The 22,158-nt window shown below is 31.7% G+C and overlaps 1 long non-coding RNA gene across 1 annotated transcript; it reads right to left on the bottom strand.

Moving 5' to 3' along the window:
- Window positions 1-1,649: 1,649 nt before the first annotated feature.
- LOC143074289 (uncharacterized) lies at window positions 1,650-2,605 on the bottom strand. Its single transcript, XR_012977773.1, has 2 exons — window positions 2,558-2,605; window positions 1,650-2,095 (listed from the first exon to the last, which is right to left on the bottom strand). It is a non-coding gene; the product is annotated as an uncharacterized LOC143074289 (long non-coding RNA).
- Between the last annotated feature and the right edge of the window lie 19,553 nt (window positions 2,606-22,158).

Below are 22,158 nucleotides of genomic sequence, written 5' to 3'. Positions count from 1 at the left end.
GTTCGTGTTGCATGCTAAGTATTAAGTTTTCTATGTTGTGTTTTGTGTACTTTTGTTTGTCTTTTGGTCTTTTTCCTTTTTAGCCATTGGTGTTCGCTTATAAACTCTGTGTTGTTTAGTTTTTCGTTATGTATTTATTAAGTATATAGAAATATCATGTACACAGGCAAAATTTGCTCACGTGAATTTCACATGAATCTCACATGAAATTCACGTGAAAAATTTCACGTTAGAATCACCTCAAACGAGCTTATACATGAAACTCACGTGAAAATTTTCATGTGAATTTCACGTGAATTGAGATTCACATAATTCTCACGTGAAAAATTTCACATGAATTTCACGTGAACTTTTAAAAAAAAAATTGTATTTTTTTATGATTTTACTTGGATTTTAAAATTTAGATGTTGTTTGAATAACTTTATTTTGAAAATTCATGTGAATTTCACGTGAACAAATTTCATGTAATTTTCATGTGAATTTCACGCGAATTTAACATGAGATTTATGTGAAATTCACATAAACTGATTTCACGTGAGTTTCACGTATAAGCTCGTTTGAGGTGAAATTCACGTGAATTTCACGTGAGATTCACATGAATTTAAATTCACGTGAAATTGATGTGAATAAAATTTGCCTGTGTAATGATTGTATGTTAACCAGATGTGTTTAAATGTTAGACAAGAGATATCAATCAATTTGCAATTGTATCATTAAATCATGAGTAAACCCACCTTAGATAAAGGCAAACGTTTACTATGTTCGTGATTGGCACATTTACATGAGTAAGGATTAAAACATTTTTTTCTAGTATTAAGCTTTCCATCCTTTTATCTCGCTCATAGGAATGAATAGTGTAACTAGAGGCTCTTAAGAGCCTGTGTCGCTCACCTTGGTCTATGTGCATATTATCAATGGACACAGATAAATTCATGACAAAATGGTGTTTTTGTGATGGTGATGTGTTTGTAGATCTTTCTTTACTGAACATTCTTGTTGCTACAAATATTTCTCTCTATAATGAACTTGGCCCAGTAATTACAGTGAAAATATTTCCTAAAAACATGACGAAAAAGTTGTTAGCAATTGACTATAAAGGGCAATAACTCCTTAAGGGGTCAATTGAAAATTTTGGTCATGTTGACTTATTTGTAGATCTTATTTTGCTGAACATAATTACTGTTTACAGTTTATCTCTATCTATAATAATATTCAAGATACTAACCAAAATCTGCAAAATTTCCTTAAAATTACTAATTTGGAGGCAGCAACCCAACAACCCAACATCTGAAAATTACAGGGCAGATAGATCTTGACCTGATAAACAATTTTATCCCGTCCGATTTGCTCTACATGCTTTGGTTTTTGAGTTATAATCCAAAATCTACATTTCCCCTCTATGTTCAATTTTTAGCCATGGCGGCCATCTTGGTTGGTAGGCGGGGTCACGCCACACATTTTTTAAACTAGATACCCCAATGATGATTGTGGCCAAGCTTGGTTTAATTTGGCCCAGCAGTTTCAGAGGAGAAGATTTTTGTAAAAGTTAACGACGCCGGACAACGACGGACGACGACGGACGCCGGACGCAAAGTGATGGGAAAAAAGGAGTTGTACAACAGAACTCGCTTAGAATTTGGAGAAAAATATTATGGTTCAAGACTTTATTATCTGATGTTAACAGACTAACGGCCATATCTATGTAAAAAAAGTATAGTTATTTTCAAATTTGGACTAAGTTCAAACAAGTTCTGCAAGTATGACAACGATTCCTTATGCTTTTCAAATGTGTTTAATTGTTAACTTAATTTCCTTTACTATCCAGATTTGAACAATAGAATTGCAACTTGTCCCAAGTAAAAATATATAAAATGTTTGGTTTCATGTGTAACATAACTGCCATAATTCCGTCCAACGATACAGTGCCATGTTGGGTTATACTTTTTATCAAATTCCTTTTTGATGTATGCGGCAATATCTTTTTCGATGTTGAATTTCTCTAGAGCTTGTGTAGAACAGTCAACAGCATCTTGTTGCATATCTTCTGACATATCAGCACTTTTAACAACAGCTTTTTGATCACTCATGGTGTCAGCTAAAATAAATAAAAAAACACTATAGAAATATCTGTTGAACAATTGCAATTTGCCTCAGATAGAACAAAACATATAGTGTTATGATAACATTCGTTTCATATTGCCAATGCACAAGATGGTAATTTGACCTTAACGTTGCAGATATCAAATACTAATAAAATTGCAAGCATTGATGAGATGCCAATGTACGTAAATATAACATTTTCAATGACTTCAACAATATCCAGACTGTTTTAACTGGATAGTGGCGATATGCATGAACTGGTTATTTATCTTACCAATACATACTTATAGTAATAGATATTATAAATTCAATGAATGTTTGCTATATCTTATTACGAAATTGACTCCTGTTTCAGAAAATATTTCATCTGATGATATCTGCCTGGTTGATAAAATGAACAGTATACATTGTATTTAATTTATAATTCAATATTTGAAAAAATGTCAATATCGCTTACCTGAATAAGTCTTTTAACATACACTATAATATTTTTGTTTAAAAGCGCAGTTACTAAGTAGCACATTGATTTTAAAACATATTTCTTCACGGTTTTGCGTTTGCTTATCATGGTATACAACTGGTTGACTTAACATAAGTTGCTTGGATTAGTTTTTCATCCCAGAATACACCAGAATCGGATATATTTCACTTTGACCTGAATCTACATATTACATCTTTGAATGAATATTAATAAAATGAATTAGTACAACTTAAAACTTTAAATAATTTTTTTGATGTGTTTATTGACTAGCTTGATATATTCGAGTCTCTAAAACATAGGGCATATATTCACCGAATGTTCAACTTGATTCGCAGCATAACACAGAAGAAGAGTAAATAAAAGAATATTTGCAACATATGGGTTATTGATTTTGTTTATGAGAAGTTATACTTTAGCAGGAAAGTATCACATAGTCAAACATACATTTGCAATACTTCATTTACTTTTTATGTAAAACAAGATCTGATAATTTTCCTTATAAAGTATCATTAAATGCTGAATTAGTTTGTTGTTAATTGAAAATTGGTTCAACATAATTATCAAAATGGACTTCACATATCACAATTAACCCTACAACTAAACCTGTTAAATAATATAGGAGACAAGACGAAAAAAGCGGAGGATATTCGCCCATAACCGGAGGGGATCCCAAAAGTAGTTTTAAAAAAACCTGTCTGTACTTTTTGTTTTATATTTCTGTATTGAACGAGCAAATTATTCATTTTTATCTTATTAAAAATTTACAAACAAACGGCACGTTTTACCCGTGAGAAAAAATTATTGTTTCATTTGAAATATAACCTCCAAATTCTAAAATGTTGGATTTTTTATGTATGCAGCATTGACAATGAAAATTTCCATAGCTTTCATAACAAAGTCTACACTGTATTTGTAATGTCACCTGACATAAACACCTATTAAAAAACTGTAATTCCTGTCATGATACTATCTAAACAAATTACATAACTGATTATTCTTTATAAATGGAAGATAGTGCCACTAGATAAGGAAGATCTGTCTCCCATTCTGGAGCACTAGAGATAATCCAACACAATTGATTGAGATTGTATTGTTTAATCTTTAGTTTGCCTGGTAGTGTTTGTTGTCATTCGTTTTTGACATTCAGAAGCTCCTCCTTTATGTTTTGTCTTGTGTTTGAATTTCATCACTTCATCCCTTTACCATGGTGTTGCCTTTTTAAATCACTTATTCTTATTTACTGCCAATTTGTAAAAGAGGGGCGAAAGATACCAAAGGGACAGTCAAACTCATAAATCGAAAATAAACTGACAACGCCATGGCTAAAAATAAAAAGACAAACATAAATATAATAGTACACATGACACAACATACGAAACTAAAGACGAAGCAACACGAACCCCACCAAAAACTGGGAGTGATCTCAGGTGCTCCAGAAGAGTAAGCAGATCCTTCTCCACATGTGGCACCCGTCGTGTTGCTCATGTTATTACAAACCCGATAAATAGTCTAATTCGTGGGTCACATTCATGAAAGGGAAGGGGATTGTAGTTATGACGTGATGAACATATCCAATATCATCTGTGAAACGGTTATTCCATAACGGTCAACCAACTCGTGATGACGTCCGTAAAATGAACGAACGGATGATTTCAATTTCATCATTTGGAACTCTTGGTTAAATAGCTTCCTTGTGAGCAACAAGGTAGCTATTAAACCAAGTGTAACTGTTTTTGTTTTATTATGTTTTTTTACACCGAACGACAATTAGTGTTATATGCATAATACTTTACATTCTTTTGTCTTGTATGCTTCACCCAAATCGCTGTCTGTACAACGAAGATGTGGAAGTTTAGAATAACAAAAATAAATACGTAAATTCTTGCTTCGTCTGAAGAATTAGTTTTGACTGCTGCTAGGAAAGGCCGAAACTGTAATAGGGGTCGTAAACTCGGCGTTTAATGCTTTAGTGATTCAGAAGCAATGTATTTACCGTTGACAGCTAATTATTATACATTTTTAAATTATTTTTTTCAATGCCTGATAACGTCTATACAAACATATAATGAAAATGTGAATACTTTCACCCATGTCGAAATTGTAAAGTGTGACTGCATTAAATAATTAAAAGTGTTGTCATCAACAAAAAGTATTCATTCATCTGTAAAAATACAAATATCAGTTAAAGTCATATAAGTTGTAATTATAATGTTATCGAAATTATTGAACCAATGCATGTATATATAATACACTGAGTCCTGTATATGCACGTTTCTTTTTAACATTTTCTACGAATCATTAACGCATATCGAGAAAGATATTCATTTAATGATTGAAGCTAATCAATAATTGAGTCTTTGTCGAAGCTTACCGAATTATGATATTGATACCAATCACCACAGAGCACGTAGACCACAAAAGAAATATGACGGAAAAGAGTTACGATATTTTTTTGTACGAGAGGTCTCGTAGAAAAAGTCACTGCATACGGTAAATTATCTGCAATTAGTGTACTAGAAAACAATAATTCAATAGTAGTACATTTATGAAGATTTTCTAGTATGCAGGATTTTTTTACAGGAAAGTTCATGTATACTTGTTGTATGGTAAAACTTTGCCGTTAAATTATTGCAAACATGTATAACTATGTTTTTTAAATTTGTATTTTCAAATTACTTTAACTGTAATACAAGTGAATTTTCACTCAATCGATGTCTTTAAATGATCAATAACAAGTATACAGTGATGAAGGTTGTTATTGTTAGGTAAATCTATAAAAAAAAAATGTTCCTACGCCTAAAATCTATATAGTGTTTATTTGATTTTGTTGAATTTGGAGGTAGATTTTATTTACAAATTGTCGGCATTCCTTTGAGATTAAACTATGCATCTCTTCTTGATGACCTATTCTATATTTTTATATCAGTCGGAGTTTCTTCAGAAACATTAAAGAAAATTAAAGGAAAATACCAATCCTGTGTTCATTATCCGGTAAATGTTCCGTATGAACTTAACAAATAATACACGATGGTTTTGAATATTCTGGCTACTGAAGTTGTTTATCATCATGGTTTTATCTGCGCGCATTCAGACAGTGTATCTAATCAGAGGTCCTGGTGGGCAGTCGACCTTCAGAATGTGTATGTTATTAATGCCGTAGAAATTTTTGGACGTACAGATTGTTGCAGTGAGTGTTATTTTGTTTTATTAATTACTTTATCTTACTTATTTATCACATTTTAATATAATATATTTAATGTGTACACATGTATGTCTATATTAAATACATAAATATATGTCTATATTAAATACATTAATGTATAACACATAAAACATGTGTAAATACACTTAAAGCCAACATACGAGTTTACTATGTTATACATTGATATATTGGTTTTAAACCCCACTTTCAACTATTTTGTGGCTTTCAGTTTTTATTTATTGAGGAAACCAGAGTATCGATGAAAATATTTTAAGTTCTAAAACCTTAACGAACGATAGATAACTGAAAAAACAAAAGAAAAACCATCTAAGGTAAAACCAAACTCATATATTGGTTAAACTTTACAAAAACAGGTAATTGATCAGTATGACCCAATCGCATATCTTTCTATGTGGATAATTGGCTAGTGTTGTTTCAACAGACTCAATCTTCATTTGTGTTCTATTCTCAGATGACAATCTCGCTAACTTTGATGTTGAAATTATTATGCCAACATGTACATGTAGTCATTGGAACAATTTAGAGGAAGGAGATAAAATAAATTGTCACTTCCAGGCAACATCAAGTCAGAGAATTACAGTAACTTGCCCTCTTAACACTACTGGAAGATATGTCAGGATTAAACGCCGTGATGAGTATCGCTTAGTCATTTGTGAAGTGGAAGTGTATGGAAATCCAAAATATGGCGTCGACGATTCAGGTATAAAAATTGATTTATATTGATAAAAGGGTGGAATCTACTTGAAGTTACAACCTTGAAGGAGTATTTCAAATGACAAGTCGAAATAAATAGTCCGGGGAAGGTTACACGAGTTCAGACAATTCTACAATTTTTAAACCTTTTCAAAATTGATCAAAAGCTGTTTTACTATGACATTAAATGTTATTTTAATTCATTTATTACAAAAAGCTACACAAGAGGGACGAAAAATATCAGAAAGCCAGTCAAACTCATAGATTGAAAATAAACTGACAACGCCATGGCTAAAAATTAAACGACAAACAGACAAATAATATTGCAGAAGACGCAACACAGAAAACTAAGCAACACGAACCCCGCCAAAAAACTTGGTGTAATCTCAGGTGCTTCGGAAGGTTAAGCAGACCCTGTTCCACATGTGGCACCCGTTGTGTTGCTTATATTATTACAAATCCGGTAAATAGTCTAATTCGGTAGGTTACATTCGTGAAAACGGAAGGGTTTTGAAGTTACGACCCAAGGGACATATCCGATATCATCTTTGAAATGGTTATTTCATAACGGGCACCTACTAGTACTGCTAGCTCCACATGGTAAGTCCAATTCGTAGACTTTTGTATGTAATGTCCCATTCAACAGAACATACCAACAGCGACACCCGGATCCTCGCAAAATATGGTATACAGACAAAACACCAAAATAGAACAAAACATGATCAATGTAGTCTACTAGCTTTCGACAGATTAACAATGGTGTGGGATTAATCATCTAACCACTCTAGTCTAATTTAGAGATGGATGTACTAAGCCTTTTGGAGAAACTGAGATAACAACCGGTTTTTCGCGGTTAGTGTTGCGCAGTTGTTAGTTTTCCCTATTGTCTTTTTATGAATTATTGTTTTTTATGGACTGTGTCGAAAAGATATTGCCAACCCTGCAAATGTCTGATGTTCACTATGTTCACTGGAATTTTATAAAAGGTAAACTTGCAACAACTACCGAACTCCACGGAAAGTTAAAACGGAATGGCGAAATCAAAATCTGAAATCTATTAAACGAATTGAAAATAATTATCTTATTTATCTTAATATCATCTTATTTGTATAGGCATTTCCTTATGTAGAAAATGAAGGATTAAACCTGTGGACACCTAACATACATATATTTGTCAATAGTTTTAACAAACAATTAGTGTTTTTCATTTAATGTTTTGCAGGTACTGTTACCACCTATGCATGTGGAAAGATTGGGTACGGATATGTAGGTCCTGTTTTAGGAACATCTATAGCGCAAAGTAACATCCAATGTGTGAGTACTTGCATCACGAGTACTGGATGTTCCGCTGCAGAGTATGATAAGGACACACTAGTTTGTACATTAAAAGGAGAATGTTTAAATGCGACGTCATCATCCTTGTACCCAGATATCAACACACATGTATTTCTCATTCAATAGGATTCTGGAGATACATCTGTTGACTTATACATTGATAAGGAAAACAGAATCAGCAATTAATGATACGTCATAGTCAATATAAAACTTATGTCGCAAATATTTTTTACAGAACAAATGATAAAATCATCTTATACATTCGGAACTACTATAAAATTTCTGAAAATGTCAAGACTTTTTTCCGGTTTTTGAATCTGAGTATACAAAACCTTATAATGTCTTTCGATCTAAAAGTTAAGATGTGGACACAAAACTGTTGCATACACCATAACGTTATAAAAAAGAACAATTTCTTACCTGAAATAAGATAATCGTTTTTTGAAATTAAAGTCGCGAATGAAAATGTTGATGACAAAGTGCAGTAGATAATGATATATATTTTCATTATTCATTCAAATATACAAAACATATTTACTCGATACTGTTCTTTGACAAAATAGATTGTTTAAAAAAATCAATGATTGAATACCGTATGCTTATTTGTTAAAAGTTAAAATGATATTTTCAATGTTTTTATTGTCCGTTATATATGACACAAGGATCATGTCGATATTTAAAGAATACATATGCTTGCATTAAAACTTGTTTATTTTCGTTCGAATTGTGCTGCACTATTAGATTCCATCAGCAAATATTATTTTCCCTTATTTAGTCAATTTACAAAGGTAATATGTTACTCTCATTGAACATATTGGGTCAATATAATTTTGTAAACATTCTACAAACAAACATAAAGCTGGTATAAGCTTTCTTTAACAATTAGACACAAATCTTTAAACCATAATTGTTTAGTTTAAACATATTTTATTGTCTAAATATACAATAGGATTGGATACAAGTTATAACAACTTAAGATAATCCTCTCCATATAAGTACAATATACAAAATTTCAAGATGACAGCAATTATATATTTCAGTATAATATGAAAAATATATACAATAGATATAGTACGTTTAAACAGTATCGCAGTTGGATACGAGTACATTTTAAGATACAGCAAATTGCCAATATTAATCAAAGAATCTTTTTGTATGGCGTATATAACTATGTACATTTCTGAAAAGGATTGTGTTTTGTTCAACAGTAATTTCGTCTGTTCCAAATAAAACATGTTCCATGGAAATATCAGCTTATTACCATTAGATATTAGATCCATACAATCATCTCCAAATTTCAAAAACACCATCCGGAGAAATGATATTTCATTTTTGTTACCTAAATATTATTTCATTGGAAACAGGATGGAAAATATACTACATACAAAATTACGACACAGATGTAGTCCTTTAAAAGCTGATTTATACAGAGTTAATTTAGTAAATGACCCAAGTTGTGAATGTGGGTGTCCATTAGAAGATTCGATTCATTTTTTCTTAAAATGTCCACTCTACATAAACTTTAGAAATCAGCTCTTTAAAAACATTTAACACTAAGCTGATATCTCCATAATTGTTAATACAGGCTTACTATTGAAATACTATTTTTCAAACATTTGTTCCTATCACATGTATCAGTCAAACATTTGTGCTTCTTTGTGAGATAAAATTGAGAATGGAAAAGGGGAATGTGTCAAAGAGACAACAACCCGACCATAGAACAGACAACAGCAGAAGGTCACCAATAGGTCTTCAATGCAGCGAGAAATTCCTGCACCCGGAGGCGTCCTTCTGCTGGCCTCTAAATAAATATATATAATAGTTCAGTTGAACTCCATACTAAACTCCAAATTGTACAGTAGAAACTAAAAATAAAAATAATATTTTTTTGTTAAAATTAAGATTATAACACAATGTTTACTTCTGTACCTCTATAAAAAGTAAAAACACAAAAATACTGAACTCCGAGGAAAATTCAAAAAGGAAAATCAAAAATCAAAAGGCAAAATCAAAAGTCCAAGCACATCAAACGAATGGATAACAACTGTCATATTCCTGACTTGGTACAGGCATTTTCTAATGTAGAAAATGGTGGATTGAACCTGGTTTTATAGCTAGCTAAACCTCTCACTTGTATGACAGTCGCATCAAATTCCATTACATTGTCAACGATGCATGAACGAAACAAACATACTCAAAGAGTAAAAATGTCAAAATTAGGGGTACAAAAGTCAATATTGTGTTATCATCTTAATATCACTACATAAACAACAAATGTAACAAAGTAGCACAAAAAGGCATACATCAAATTCAACATTCTCATTTTGATTTTCCTATACGGCTGAATTTATCTATGTAAAGTCTACCCATAAATGAAAGAAGGTTTTCATTACTGGTGTAAAATTGCGCGTTTGAAATTCGCATAGGTAGACATAAAAATAATTTTGTCGTATGACGGCATACATAAATGCAGACTCACGTAAAGTAGATATAACAAAAAACAGACTTACAGTAAAAATAATAAATAAAATAATGGTGTGGTTCAAAGTATGACGGGATACATAAGTACAGTTTCACGTCAAATACGGCTGAATTTATCTATGTAAGCTCTACCCATAAATGATAGAAGGTTTTCATTACTGGTGTAAAATTGCGCGTTTGAAATTCGCACAGGTAGACATAAAAATAATTTTGTCGTATGACGGCATACATAAATGCAGACTCATGAAAGTAGATATTACAAAAACCAGATTTAACAGTAAAAGTAATAATAATAAATAAAACAATGGTGTGGTTCAAAGTATGACGGGATACATAAGTACAGTTTCACGTCAAATGTATATCATAAAAAAACAGACTAAACAGAAAAAGTAGTCTTATTGAATAAAATAGTTTTGTCATTCATAGTATGTCAAGATCTTTAAGTAAAAGTAATATCAATGAATGAAATAATTTTGCCGTTCAAAGTATGTGGTTTTACATAACCACAGAGTCACTTCAAATGAATATCTAAAAAAGACATATAAAAGAATACTATAATACGTAATTAAGATGATAACAAACGTCAGTACGCAAAATCTATACTTCAAGACCATCTTGTATTATTTGTGAAGTTGATACGGAATATTTATCAACAAGTTCTGGGTATCTTCCGATGAACATTTTTAGAAAAAGGACGAGACGTTCTTTGACATATCCCTGGTTCATCAATTTTCTGCTCAGACACTGGTGACGTTTTACAAAGTCTGAATAGGAGCTGCAAGCTCTTGAATACCTAATAAGTTGGGAAATGTATATTCCATATGCAGGTGAAGTTGGTATATTACTATTTACAATTTTACGAATGTCATTTTTATTTCGGATTTGATAAGACGTAAATATATACATACACAGTCTCATTGTATACATTTACAAAATGCAAGTATATATCTATTACAGATGATAATCTTGCACATTTTGATTTTAAGTTGTTGATTAAAATAATTCCTAAATAGATCACATATAATAAATAGATACACACATAGGTCTAGGTTGGTCAACACTTATTAGAGTATCGTTCTAACTTGGTTGGTTAGGGTTCAGTTTAGGATAGGTTTAGCTCAGACTTTAATTTGCGATGAATGGTTGATTCATGTAATATAAAAAAGGAAATGTGGTATGATGGCCAATGAGACAACTCTCAAATAGACAAAATGACTCAGAAGTTCACAACTATAGCATGAATAGCTAGTCAAACGGCCTTCAACAAAGGGCAAATCATATACCGCATAGTCAGATATAAACGTTCCGAAATGACAAATATAAAAACGTGAAAACTAACGGTCTAATTTATGTACAAAAAAATAATCAAAACAAAAACACTTTATGTAACACATCAACAAACGACAACCACTGAATTACAGGCTCCTCACTTGGGACAGACACATACATACAGATTCTGTTGGGGGAGATGGTGGGTAAACAAATTAACGGGACCCCAACCATCCCCTAACCAGTGACAGTGGTGTAACAATACAAAATAAAAACGAACCATACAAATCAGTTGAAAAAGTCTTCACTTATCAGATGATAACATAGAAAAACAGAAACACAGAGTGGACGTAGACGGATACTTGTATATCACAACAACGAAAATATACTCAATATAGATCTGACCGTTTTAGCAGTTTCTGACAGCTAGCGCAATTCCACGAACAGTTAAGAAAAACCCATGCAGCTAAGACTAAATTATCAGTCAGTATGGTTTAGACACTTATGTAAGTGTTACGAACTGGTTGAGTACGAGTTCAGACGGTTTGGTATGGTTTAGGCTATAGTCTAGTAGTATCGAATACATGTCAGACCAATTCAGAGTGGTTGAGTAATATGCAAATGTATTTCTTTACAAAAGTTTGTTAAAAATGCAATGATTGACTACCAAATATTGACATACGATAAAACATGTAGTTATAAAAATAATACAATAGCCAACAACTTAATTAGATATATCAATCCTAAAACATCTTTATCTAACATAACGCCTTGATGTATCAGCTAACTTATTGACAAAACAATCTAAAAGAATAAATAAAGTCAATTTGTATTTGCTTTTCACTTGTTCTCTTGGTTGAAAGCGTGTGTGTTTGTCAGTTTTTATGGCCTTTTTTACATTTGCTTTCTAGTTCTGTTTTTTTTTATACTTTTATATTACACAGAATCTCAGATTTATTTGGTAGTTAAATATATAATGTATCACTTAAAACTGTGTTCGCAGTATAGAAATTATCCTTTATTATAATCAAGTTGGTATTGATTTCGATAATCATTTTATAAATAAATCAGTGATTTTGTTTATTTTTTTCAAAAGTCATTATAAAGTATGCTGACGTTCAGAAACTGTTACTTTGATGTTTTAGTGTACAAGTCACGGCAATTTACAGCAGTAATATAGACATTCCAATATATATCATTTTAAAATTATTTCAAAACGAAATATTCTATTAGATGATGTTATTTTCTAGTTCCTTAATTTGTCGTACATTGCATGAAATGCAATCAGGTGAAGATGTCAATTATAAGGGTAACTCAACGGTTTCTGAGCCAAAATGCAACTATATGTCAACATTCAGTCTAAAATTGATAACAAAAGCTATGTTAAGTCATCTTAATGATATTAAGTAAAATACATCAGCTGCCAGTGCCCTCTCGGTAAATAATAATTCATATCATAAACAGTGACATGGCAAAGTTTTAATTCTTGAACATTTAGCATAAGACGTTCACAACAGTATATATTACATTTCTAGCTTATCCAGAGTTTGAACAGAACCAATATCTTCATTTTGCATTTGTTCTCCATAATAATGGTTGTCCCCTTTCACAACAAACAAACTCTACCAAAACAAATTTAATTTTCACATATAAAAAAATATCTCATAAAGTCATTTTTGTAGTTGTTATTCCATTAACATACATAGTTCATAGTCATTTTGTACATGTCATTTAAAAAAAAATCGTATCTAAATTTCTATCGAGCTTGAATGGACACTCGTTTTCATTTAGCATCAGTCACCACAAAAAATTTGTCATCGTTTAAAGATAAACAAAGAAGCCTTGTCATCGGTAATATTAGAAAGCTTAAGGAGCATACAAATTCCCAGTTTTCAATATCCGTTGTTTTTACCAACAATTTTTGTTACATATGTTAGGTGTTCAAAATAAACATGAGTAACGTGTTTAAAAAACTAAGACAAGGCGGTTTACACAAAAATATCTGTATTTAGATGACAGTAGACAATCAGAGCGACGTTTTGTTACAAAACATAGAAAAATAAGGACATTGTATCAGTTAAGCAAACTTGGAAACTGGTATCATAATTCATTGAATTGTGTTGGAAAAAAAAACTTACTTAATGAAACACAGAGACAAATAAACTGTGCTATAAAACGCATAACATTAATATAGTAACATGATATATGAATATACGTCAATGACACAGAAAAATAGCGACAAACAAAATTAAAAGACAATTAGATAACGATTCTACCATTGCATCAAATTTCATACGATACTTCTCCATTCGAGATAGATAAACTTTAAAATTTAAAACACGTCGTAGAGCATTTTATTCTAATCATGTCAGTATCGAAATACTAGAAGCTGAGGACGCACAATGTACATTGTAGTATCAACAGTAACTTATCAGGACATTCTTTGAAAATTAATGTTCTTTCATATTTCAATAAAAAAGAATAAGCGTATTCGTTTGAGTCTGTCAATTTGAAGGCATTTAGTCTGTTACCATATCAGTTCGGAAGTGTAGCGAAAAATGACCAATTCAAACAATTCATCACAAACCTTAACATTACACTTTATCTAGAAGTATAGCTCCATATCGGACTATCAAATATTATAATAGAAAACCTTATCCAGATTATCTGTGTAAATTTTCGATTTTTCACTCTTGGTTTATTCCTCAAATTATTTTACCAAAAGTTGTCAAATACGTTGACCATGTTCACGTTTTACTTTCTGACGACGTAATTTAACCCCCAGTAAAAATGGGTGGACAAAAAAGGGAACTATTTTAATGAATTTTACATTTTCTGAAGTTGACATAGCCATCATCTTAAAAGATTAATCACAAATGCGTGCTTTACGCTCGAACTGTATGTGTTTTTTGGTAGTTTTTTTCAATTTTTTTTTCTTTTTAAGGGACAGGGGCGATATGAGGGTTGGTGCGTAGTTCTTTGGATAACTTTTACCTATTTAATAAGTGTTCTTATATGAAAAAATATTAAACACGTGTAATGATATAATCATATACTATAAAATATATCATTATAAAAAAGTCTGCTATCTGTTATATCGTTTTAACAAAATCATATACCATTTGATATATCTTGATGATAAAAGAATATCATATTTTAAATATCATATTAATAAAAGGATATGTTATTCCCGAATAGCATATCTTTAATCACAACGATAGATCCATACAACTTATCGTTCAAATATTTACGATGAAAATGAAAGAAATACTTTATCATGTTCATAAGTATGGCACGTCCACACCAGTATTACAAAATTACGAAACCCTTAAGGTGGTACCCAACACTTTCACTAAAATTAATTTGGCTCGTTTAATTTTCATAAAATTTTGTCAAAGTATTTACTTTGACACTTAAACAAAAATATAAAAATTTAAAATTTTTTGAACCAACCGTTTTGCCAGAAAAATTACATTGGTTATATAGCAATTAGACAAACACCAATTTTGATCATTGAGAAGCTTAATATTCCTTTTACAACACAAAATAATTAAAACGTTCAGCTGACTTTACAGAGTTATCTCCCTGAGTGTTAGATACCACCTTAGGTTTAGTTAGAAAAGGCGGAGGTCCATAAAAACTAACAAAACCAAACGTTTTCAAACAACAAAACAAGATGGAAACTTTAAATTCTGACCAGATATTTGAAACAAATAAAGAAATAAAGGTTATATATCATGTCAATACCGTATACCAACTATTGGGATATTGGAATAGTAGACCACCAGCATTTATCAGGATCAACCTTCATCCAAACTTTCCTCCGACATTTATGAATACCGCATTTTGACATATTTTTATGACTTTATAACATTAGATCTATGGTGGAAATATTTCTCCATGTCAATTAAACCTTTTTGTGTTTATGCTGAATTTATAAAGCATTTGTTTTCAAATAGTTAGGTTTTATTTTTGCACTTCAGTATTTTAGTTGTTCCTTGGTTCTACTCTTATAAGTGACGTGTTTCCCTTGGTTTAAGTTTGAAACACGAATTTATTTTCTCTCAATTGATGTATGACTTTTGAACAGCGGTACATTGCTGTATAATACTGTGGCCATAAAATGCCACATATTTTTATATGTAACTTTATAGTAATCAAAGTTACCAGGCTGATATTCCAAATTGCCAGACGCGCGTTTCTCTAATAACCTTTCAACTTACGTAGATAGACTTTTGATAACCACAATCCAAAGATTTGTCAGAACATACATGGAACCTTTAGATGAGTTAGATTTGTCAGAACACACATGAAACCTTTAGATCAGTTAGATTTGTCAGAACATACATGGAACCTTTAGATCAGTTAGATTTGTCAGAACATACATGGAACCTTTAGATCAGTTAGATTTGTCAGAACATACATGGAACCTTTAGATCAGTTAGATTTGTCAGAACATACATGGAACCTTTAGATCAGTTAGATTTGTCAGAACATACATGAAACCTTTAGATCAGTTAGATTTGTCAGAACATACATGGAACCTTTAGATCAGTTAGATTTGTCAGAACATACATGGACCCTTTAGATCAGTTAGATTTGTCAGAACATACATGGAACCTTTAGATCAGTTAGATTTGTCAGAACATACATGGAACCTTTAGATCAGTTAGACGACACAAAGTATATCTTGTTTTTGATTTCCAAGGTTTGTAAGAAAATACTGAACTCCGAGGAAAATCAAAATCCCAAATGAAATGGCAAAAATTAAAGCTCAAACAAATCTAACGAATAGATAACAACTGTCATATTTCTGACTTGGTACATGTATTTTTTATGTAGGAAATAGTCAATTGAACCTAGTTTTATAGCGCTCACTTGTTAGACAGTCGCATCAAATCCAATTATATTGACAACGATTTGTAAACAACACAAACGGAAATAATGGGTAGAAATGTAAACAAATATAAGCGAGAAGAAGTTCAACTGGACACTTTGTCAGAATGGGTCAAAACAATCAGGTCTCTGATAAAACGTCGCATTCATAAGTTGAAAAACTGTGTGAATGATCGACCTAAGTCCATTTTCAGTGACAAAAAGGCTGTGAAATGTCTATCATCTCTTCAAGATAAGTATGTTGTTGTGCCTGCGGACAAAGCTTCAAATAATATTGTCTTTGTATGTAAATCGTATTACTACGAGTGTCTTATAAAAGAATTAGGAATAAATGAACACTCAGGTAATCCCACATACAAAAACATATCATTTGACAAGGATGAGATTTTGGCGAATCATAAGTCCTTCATGGCTTCTATGAACATTGCATTGAACAACAAATCGGAGGACTTACCTTGTTTGTATTGGATACCTAAACTTCACAAAATTCCGTACAAACAACGGTACATTGCCGGCTCATCTGCTTGTTCTACTAAAGAATTGTCCATTAAATTGACTAAAATTCTGTCCGCAGTTAAAGAGGGTCTTCAGATATACTGTGAAACTGTTTACTCACGTAGTGGTATTAACCATATGTGGATTCTGAAAAACTCTAAAGAACTTCTGGATAATTTTAAATCTCGGTCTTTTTCTGAAATTAGTTCTATTAAAACTTTTGATTTTTCAACCTTGTATACAACCATTCCCCATGTGAAATTGAAAACCCGTCTAAAAGAAATAATTCACAATGCTTTTCATCATAAAAATGGTAGCATACGCTATAAATTTATCACTTTGGGATACCACAAGGCATATTTTGTTAATAAGGAACAAAAGGGTAAAACATACTACACAGAGGAACAAGTGATCAGTATGCTGGAGTTTCTTATTGACAACATACTTGTTGAATTTGGAGGTAGACTTTTTCAACAAATTGTCGGCATTCCTATGGGAACGAACTGTGCGCCTCTCCTTGCCGACCTCTTCTTATTTTCATATGAATCGGAGTTCCTTCAGACACTTGTCAAAAACAAGAAGATCAAAGAAGCCAGGTTATTTAATTTCACTTTCAGATATATTTATGATGTTCTTTCCATTAACAATCCGAACTTTTCTGATTGGATTCCATTAATATACCCACCAGAACTAGAAATTAAAGAGACCACAGACACGGTTTCCTCTGCCTCATTTTTAGACTTATACCTCGAATTTGACATACACAGTCATCTCAGTACCAGAATCTATGACAAACGAGACGATTTTAATTTTGAAATTATCAATTTCCCCCACCTTATATAGTCTGTGGTCTCTTTAATTTCTAGTTCTGGTGGGTATATTAATGGAATCCAATCAGAAAAGTTCGGATTGTTAATGGAAAGAACATCATAAATATATCTGAAAGTGAAATTAAATAACCTGGCTTCTTTGATCTTCTTGTTTTTGACAAGTGTCTGAAGGAACTCCGATTCATATGAAAATAAGAAGAGGTCGGCAAGGAGAGGCGCACAGTTCGTTCCCATAGGAATGCCGACAATTTGTTGAAAAAGTCTACCTCCAAATTCAACAAGTATGTTGTCAATAAGAAACTCCAGCATACTGATCACTTGTTCCTCTGTGTAGTATGTTTTACCCTTTTGTTCCTTATTAACAAAATATGCCTTGTGGTATCCCAAAGTGATAAATTTATAGCGTATGCTACCATTTTTATGATGAAAAGCATTGTGAATTATTTCTTTTAGACGGGTTTTCAATTTCACATGGGGAATGGTTGTATACAAGGTTGAAAAATCAAAAGTTTTAATAGAACTAATTTCAGAAAAAGACCGAGATTTAAAATTATCCAGAAGTTCTTTAGAGTTTTTCAGAATCCACATATGGTTAATACCACTACGTGAGTAAACAGTTTCACAGTATATCTGAAGACCCTCTTTAACTGCGGACAGAATTTTAGTCAATTTAATGGACAATTCTTTAGTAGAACAAGCAGATGAGCCGGCAATGTACCGTTGTTTGTACGGAATTTTGTGAAGTTTAGGTATCCAATACAAACAAGGTAAGTCCTCCGATTTGTTGTTCAATGCAATGTTCATAGAAGCCATGAAGGACTTATGATTCGCCAAAATCTCATCCTTGTCAAATGATATGTTTTTGTATGTGGGATTACCTGAGTGTTCATTTATTCCTAATTCTTTTATAAGACACTCGTAGTAATACGATTTACATACAAAGACAATATTATTTGAAGCTTTGTCCGCAGGCACAACAACATACTTATCTTGAAGAGATGATAGACATTTCACAGCCTTTTTGTCACTGAAAATGGACTTAGGTCGATCATTCACACAGTTTTTCAACTTATGAATGCGACGTTTTATCAGAGACCTGATTGTTTTGACCCATTCTGACAAAGTGTCCAGTTGAACTTCTTCTCGCTTATATTTGTTTACATTTCTACCCATTATTTCCGTTTGTGTTGTTTACAAATCGTTGTCAATATAATTGGATTTGATGCGACTGTCTAACAAGTGAGCGCTATAAAACTAGGTTCAATTGACTATTTCCTACATAAAAAATACATGTACCAAGTCAGAAATATGACAGTTGTTATCTATTCGTTAGATTTGTTTGAGCTTTAATTTTTGCCATTTCATTTGGGATTTTGATTTTCCTCGGAGTTCAGTATTTTCTTACAAACCTTGGAAATCAAAAACAAGATATACTTTGTGTCGTCTAACTGATCTAAAGGTTCCATGTATGTTCTGACAAATCTAACTGATCTAAAGGTTCCATGTATGTTCTGACAAATCTAACTGATCTAAAGGGTCCATGTATGTTCTGACAAATCTAACTGATCTAAAGGTTCCATGTATGTTCTGACAAATCTAACTGATCTAAAGGTTTCATGTATGTTCTGACAAATCTAACTGATCTAAAGGTTCCATGTATGTTCTGACAAATCTAACTGATCTAAAGGTTCCATGTATGTTCTGACAAATCTAACTGATCTAAAGGTTCCATGTATGTTCTGACAAATCTAACTGATCTAAAGGTTCCATGTATGTTCTGACAAATCTAACTGATCTAAAGGTTTCATGTGTGTTCTGACAAATCTAACTCATCTAAAGGTTCCATGTATGTTCTGACAAATCTTTGGATTGTGGTTATCAAAAGTCTATCTACGTAAGTTGAAAGGTTATTAGAGAAACGCGCGTCTGGCAATTTGGAATATCAGCCTGGTAACTTTGATTACTATAAAGTTACATATAAAAATATGTGGCATTTTATGGCCACAGTATTATACAGCAATGTACCGCTGTTCAAAAGTCATACATCAATTGAGAGAAAATAAATTCGTGTTACAAACTTAAACCAAGGGAAACACGTCACTTATAAGAGTAGAACCAAGGAACAACTAAAATACTGAAGTGCAAAAATAAAACCTAACTATTTGAAAACAAATGCTTCATAAATTCAGCATAAACACAAAAAGGTTTAATTGACATGGAGAAATATTTCCACCATAGATCTAATGTTATAAAGTCATAAAAATATGTCAAAATGCGGTATTCATAAATGTCGGAGGAAAGTTTGGATGAAGGTTGATCCTGATAAATGCTGGTGGTCTACTATTCCAATATCCCAATAGTTGGTATACGGTATTGACATGATATATAACCTTTATTTCTTTATTTGTTTCAAATATCTGGTCAGAATTTAAAGTTTCCATCTTGTTTTGTTGTTTGAAAACGTTTGGTTTTGTTAGTTTTTATGGACCTCCGCCTTTTCTAACTAAACCTAAGGTGGTATCTAACACTCAGGGAGATAACTCTGTAAAGTCAGCTGAACGTTTTAATTATTTTGTGTTGTAAAAGGAATATTAAGCTTCTCAATGATCAAAATTGGTGTTTGTCTAATTGCTATATAACCAATGTAATTTTTCTGGCAAAACGGTTGGTTCAAAAAATTTTAAATTTTTATATTTTTGTTTAAGTGTCAAAGTAAATACTTTGACAAAATTTTATGAAAATTAAACGAGCCAAATTAATTTTAGTGAAAGTGTTGGGTACCACCTTAAGGGTTTCGTAATTTTGTAATACTGGTGTGGACGTGCCATACTTATGAACATGATAAAGTATTTCTTTCATTTTCATCGTAAATATTTGAACGATAAGTTGTATGGATCTATCGTTGTGATTAAAGATATGCTATTCGGGAATAACATATCCTTTTATTAATATGATATTTAAAATATGATATTCTTTTATCATCAAGATATATCAAATGGTATATGATTTTGTTAAAACGATATAACAGATAGCAGACTTTTTTATAATGATATATTTTATAGTATATGATTATATCATTACACGTGTTTAATATTTTTTCATATAAGAACACTTATTAAATAGGTAAAAGTTATCCAAAGAACTACGCACCAACCCTCATATCGCCCCTGTCCCTTAAAAAGAAAAAAAAAATAGAAAAAAACTACCAAAAAACACATACAGTTCGAGCGTAAAGCACGCATTTGTGATTAATCTTTTAAGATGATGGCTATGTCAACTTCAGAAAATGTAAAATTCATTAAAATAGTTCCCTTTTTTGTCCACCCATTTTTACTGGGGGTTAAATTACGTCGTCAGAAAGTAAAACGTGAACATGGTCAACGTATTTGACAACTTTTGGTAAAATAATTTGAGGAATAAACCAAGAGTGAAAAATCGAAAATTTACACAGATAATCTGGATAAGGTTTTCTATTATAATATTTGATAGTCCGATATGGAGCTATACTTCTAGATAAAGTGTAATGTTAAGGTTTGTGATGAATTGTTTGAATTGGTCATTTTTCGCTACACTTCCGAACTGATATGGTAACAGACTAAATGCCTTCAAATTGACAGGCTCAAACGAATACGCTTATTCTTTTTTATTGAAATATGAAAGAACATTAATTTTCAAAGAATGTCCTGATAAGTTACTGTTGATACTACAATGTACATTGTGCGTCCTCAGCTTCTAGTATTTCGATACTGACATGATTAGAATAAAATGCTCTACGACGTGTTTTAAATTTTAAAGTTTATCTATCTCGAATGGAGAAGTATCGTATGAAATTTGATGCAATGGTAGAATCGTTATCTAATTGTCTTTTAATTTTGTTTGTCGCTATTTTTCTGTGTCATTGACGTATATTCATATATCATGTTACTATATTAATGTTATGCGTTTTATAGCACAGTTTATTTGTCTCTGTGTTTCATTAAGTAAGTTTTTTTTTCCAACACAATTCAATGAATTATGATACCAGTTTCCAAGTTTGCTTAACTGATACAATGTCCTTATTTTTCTATGTTTTGTAACAAAACGTCGCTCTGATTGTCTACTGTCATCTAAATACAGATATTTTTGTGTAAACCGCCTTGTCTTAGTTTTTTAAACACGTTACTCATGTTTATTTTGAACACCTAACATATGTAACAAAAATTGTTGGTAAAAACAACGGATATTGAAAACTGGGAATTTGTATGCTCCTTAAGCTTTCTAATATTACCGATGACAAGGCTTCTTTGTTTATCTTTAAACGATGACAAATTTTTTGTGGTGACTGATGCTAAATGAAAACGAGTGTCCATTCAAGC

This window comes from Mytilus galloprovincialis, chromosome 5 (genome assembly GCF_965363235.1).
Source record: "Mytilus galloprovincialis chromosome 5, xbMytGall1.hap1.1, whole genome shotgun sequence".
Taxonomy (NCBI): Eukaryota; Metazoa; Mollusca; class Bivalvia; order Mytilida; family Mytilidae; genus Mytilus; species Mytilus galloprovincialis.
Note: the sequence above shows the minus strand (reverse complement) of the source record. Positions and strands in the feature narration are given on the sequence as shown.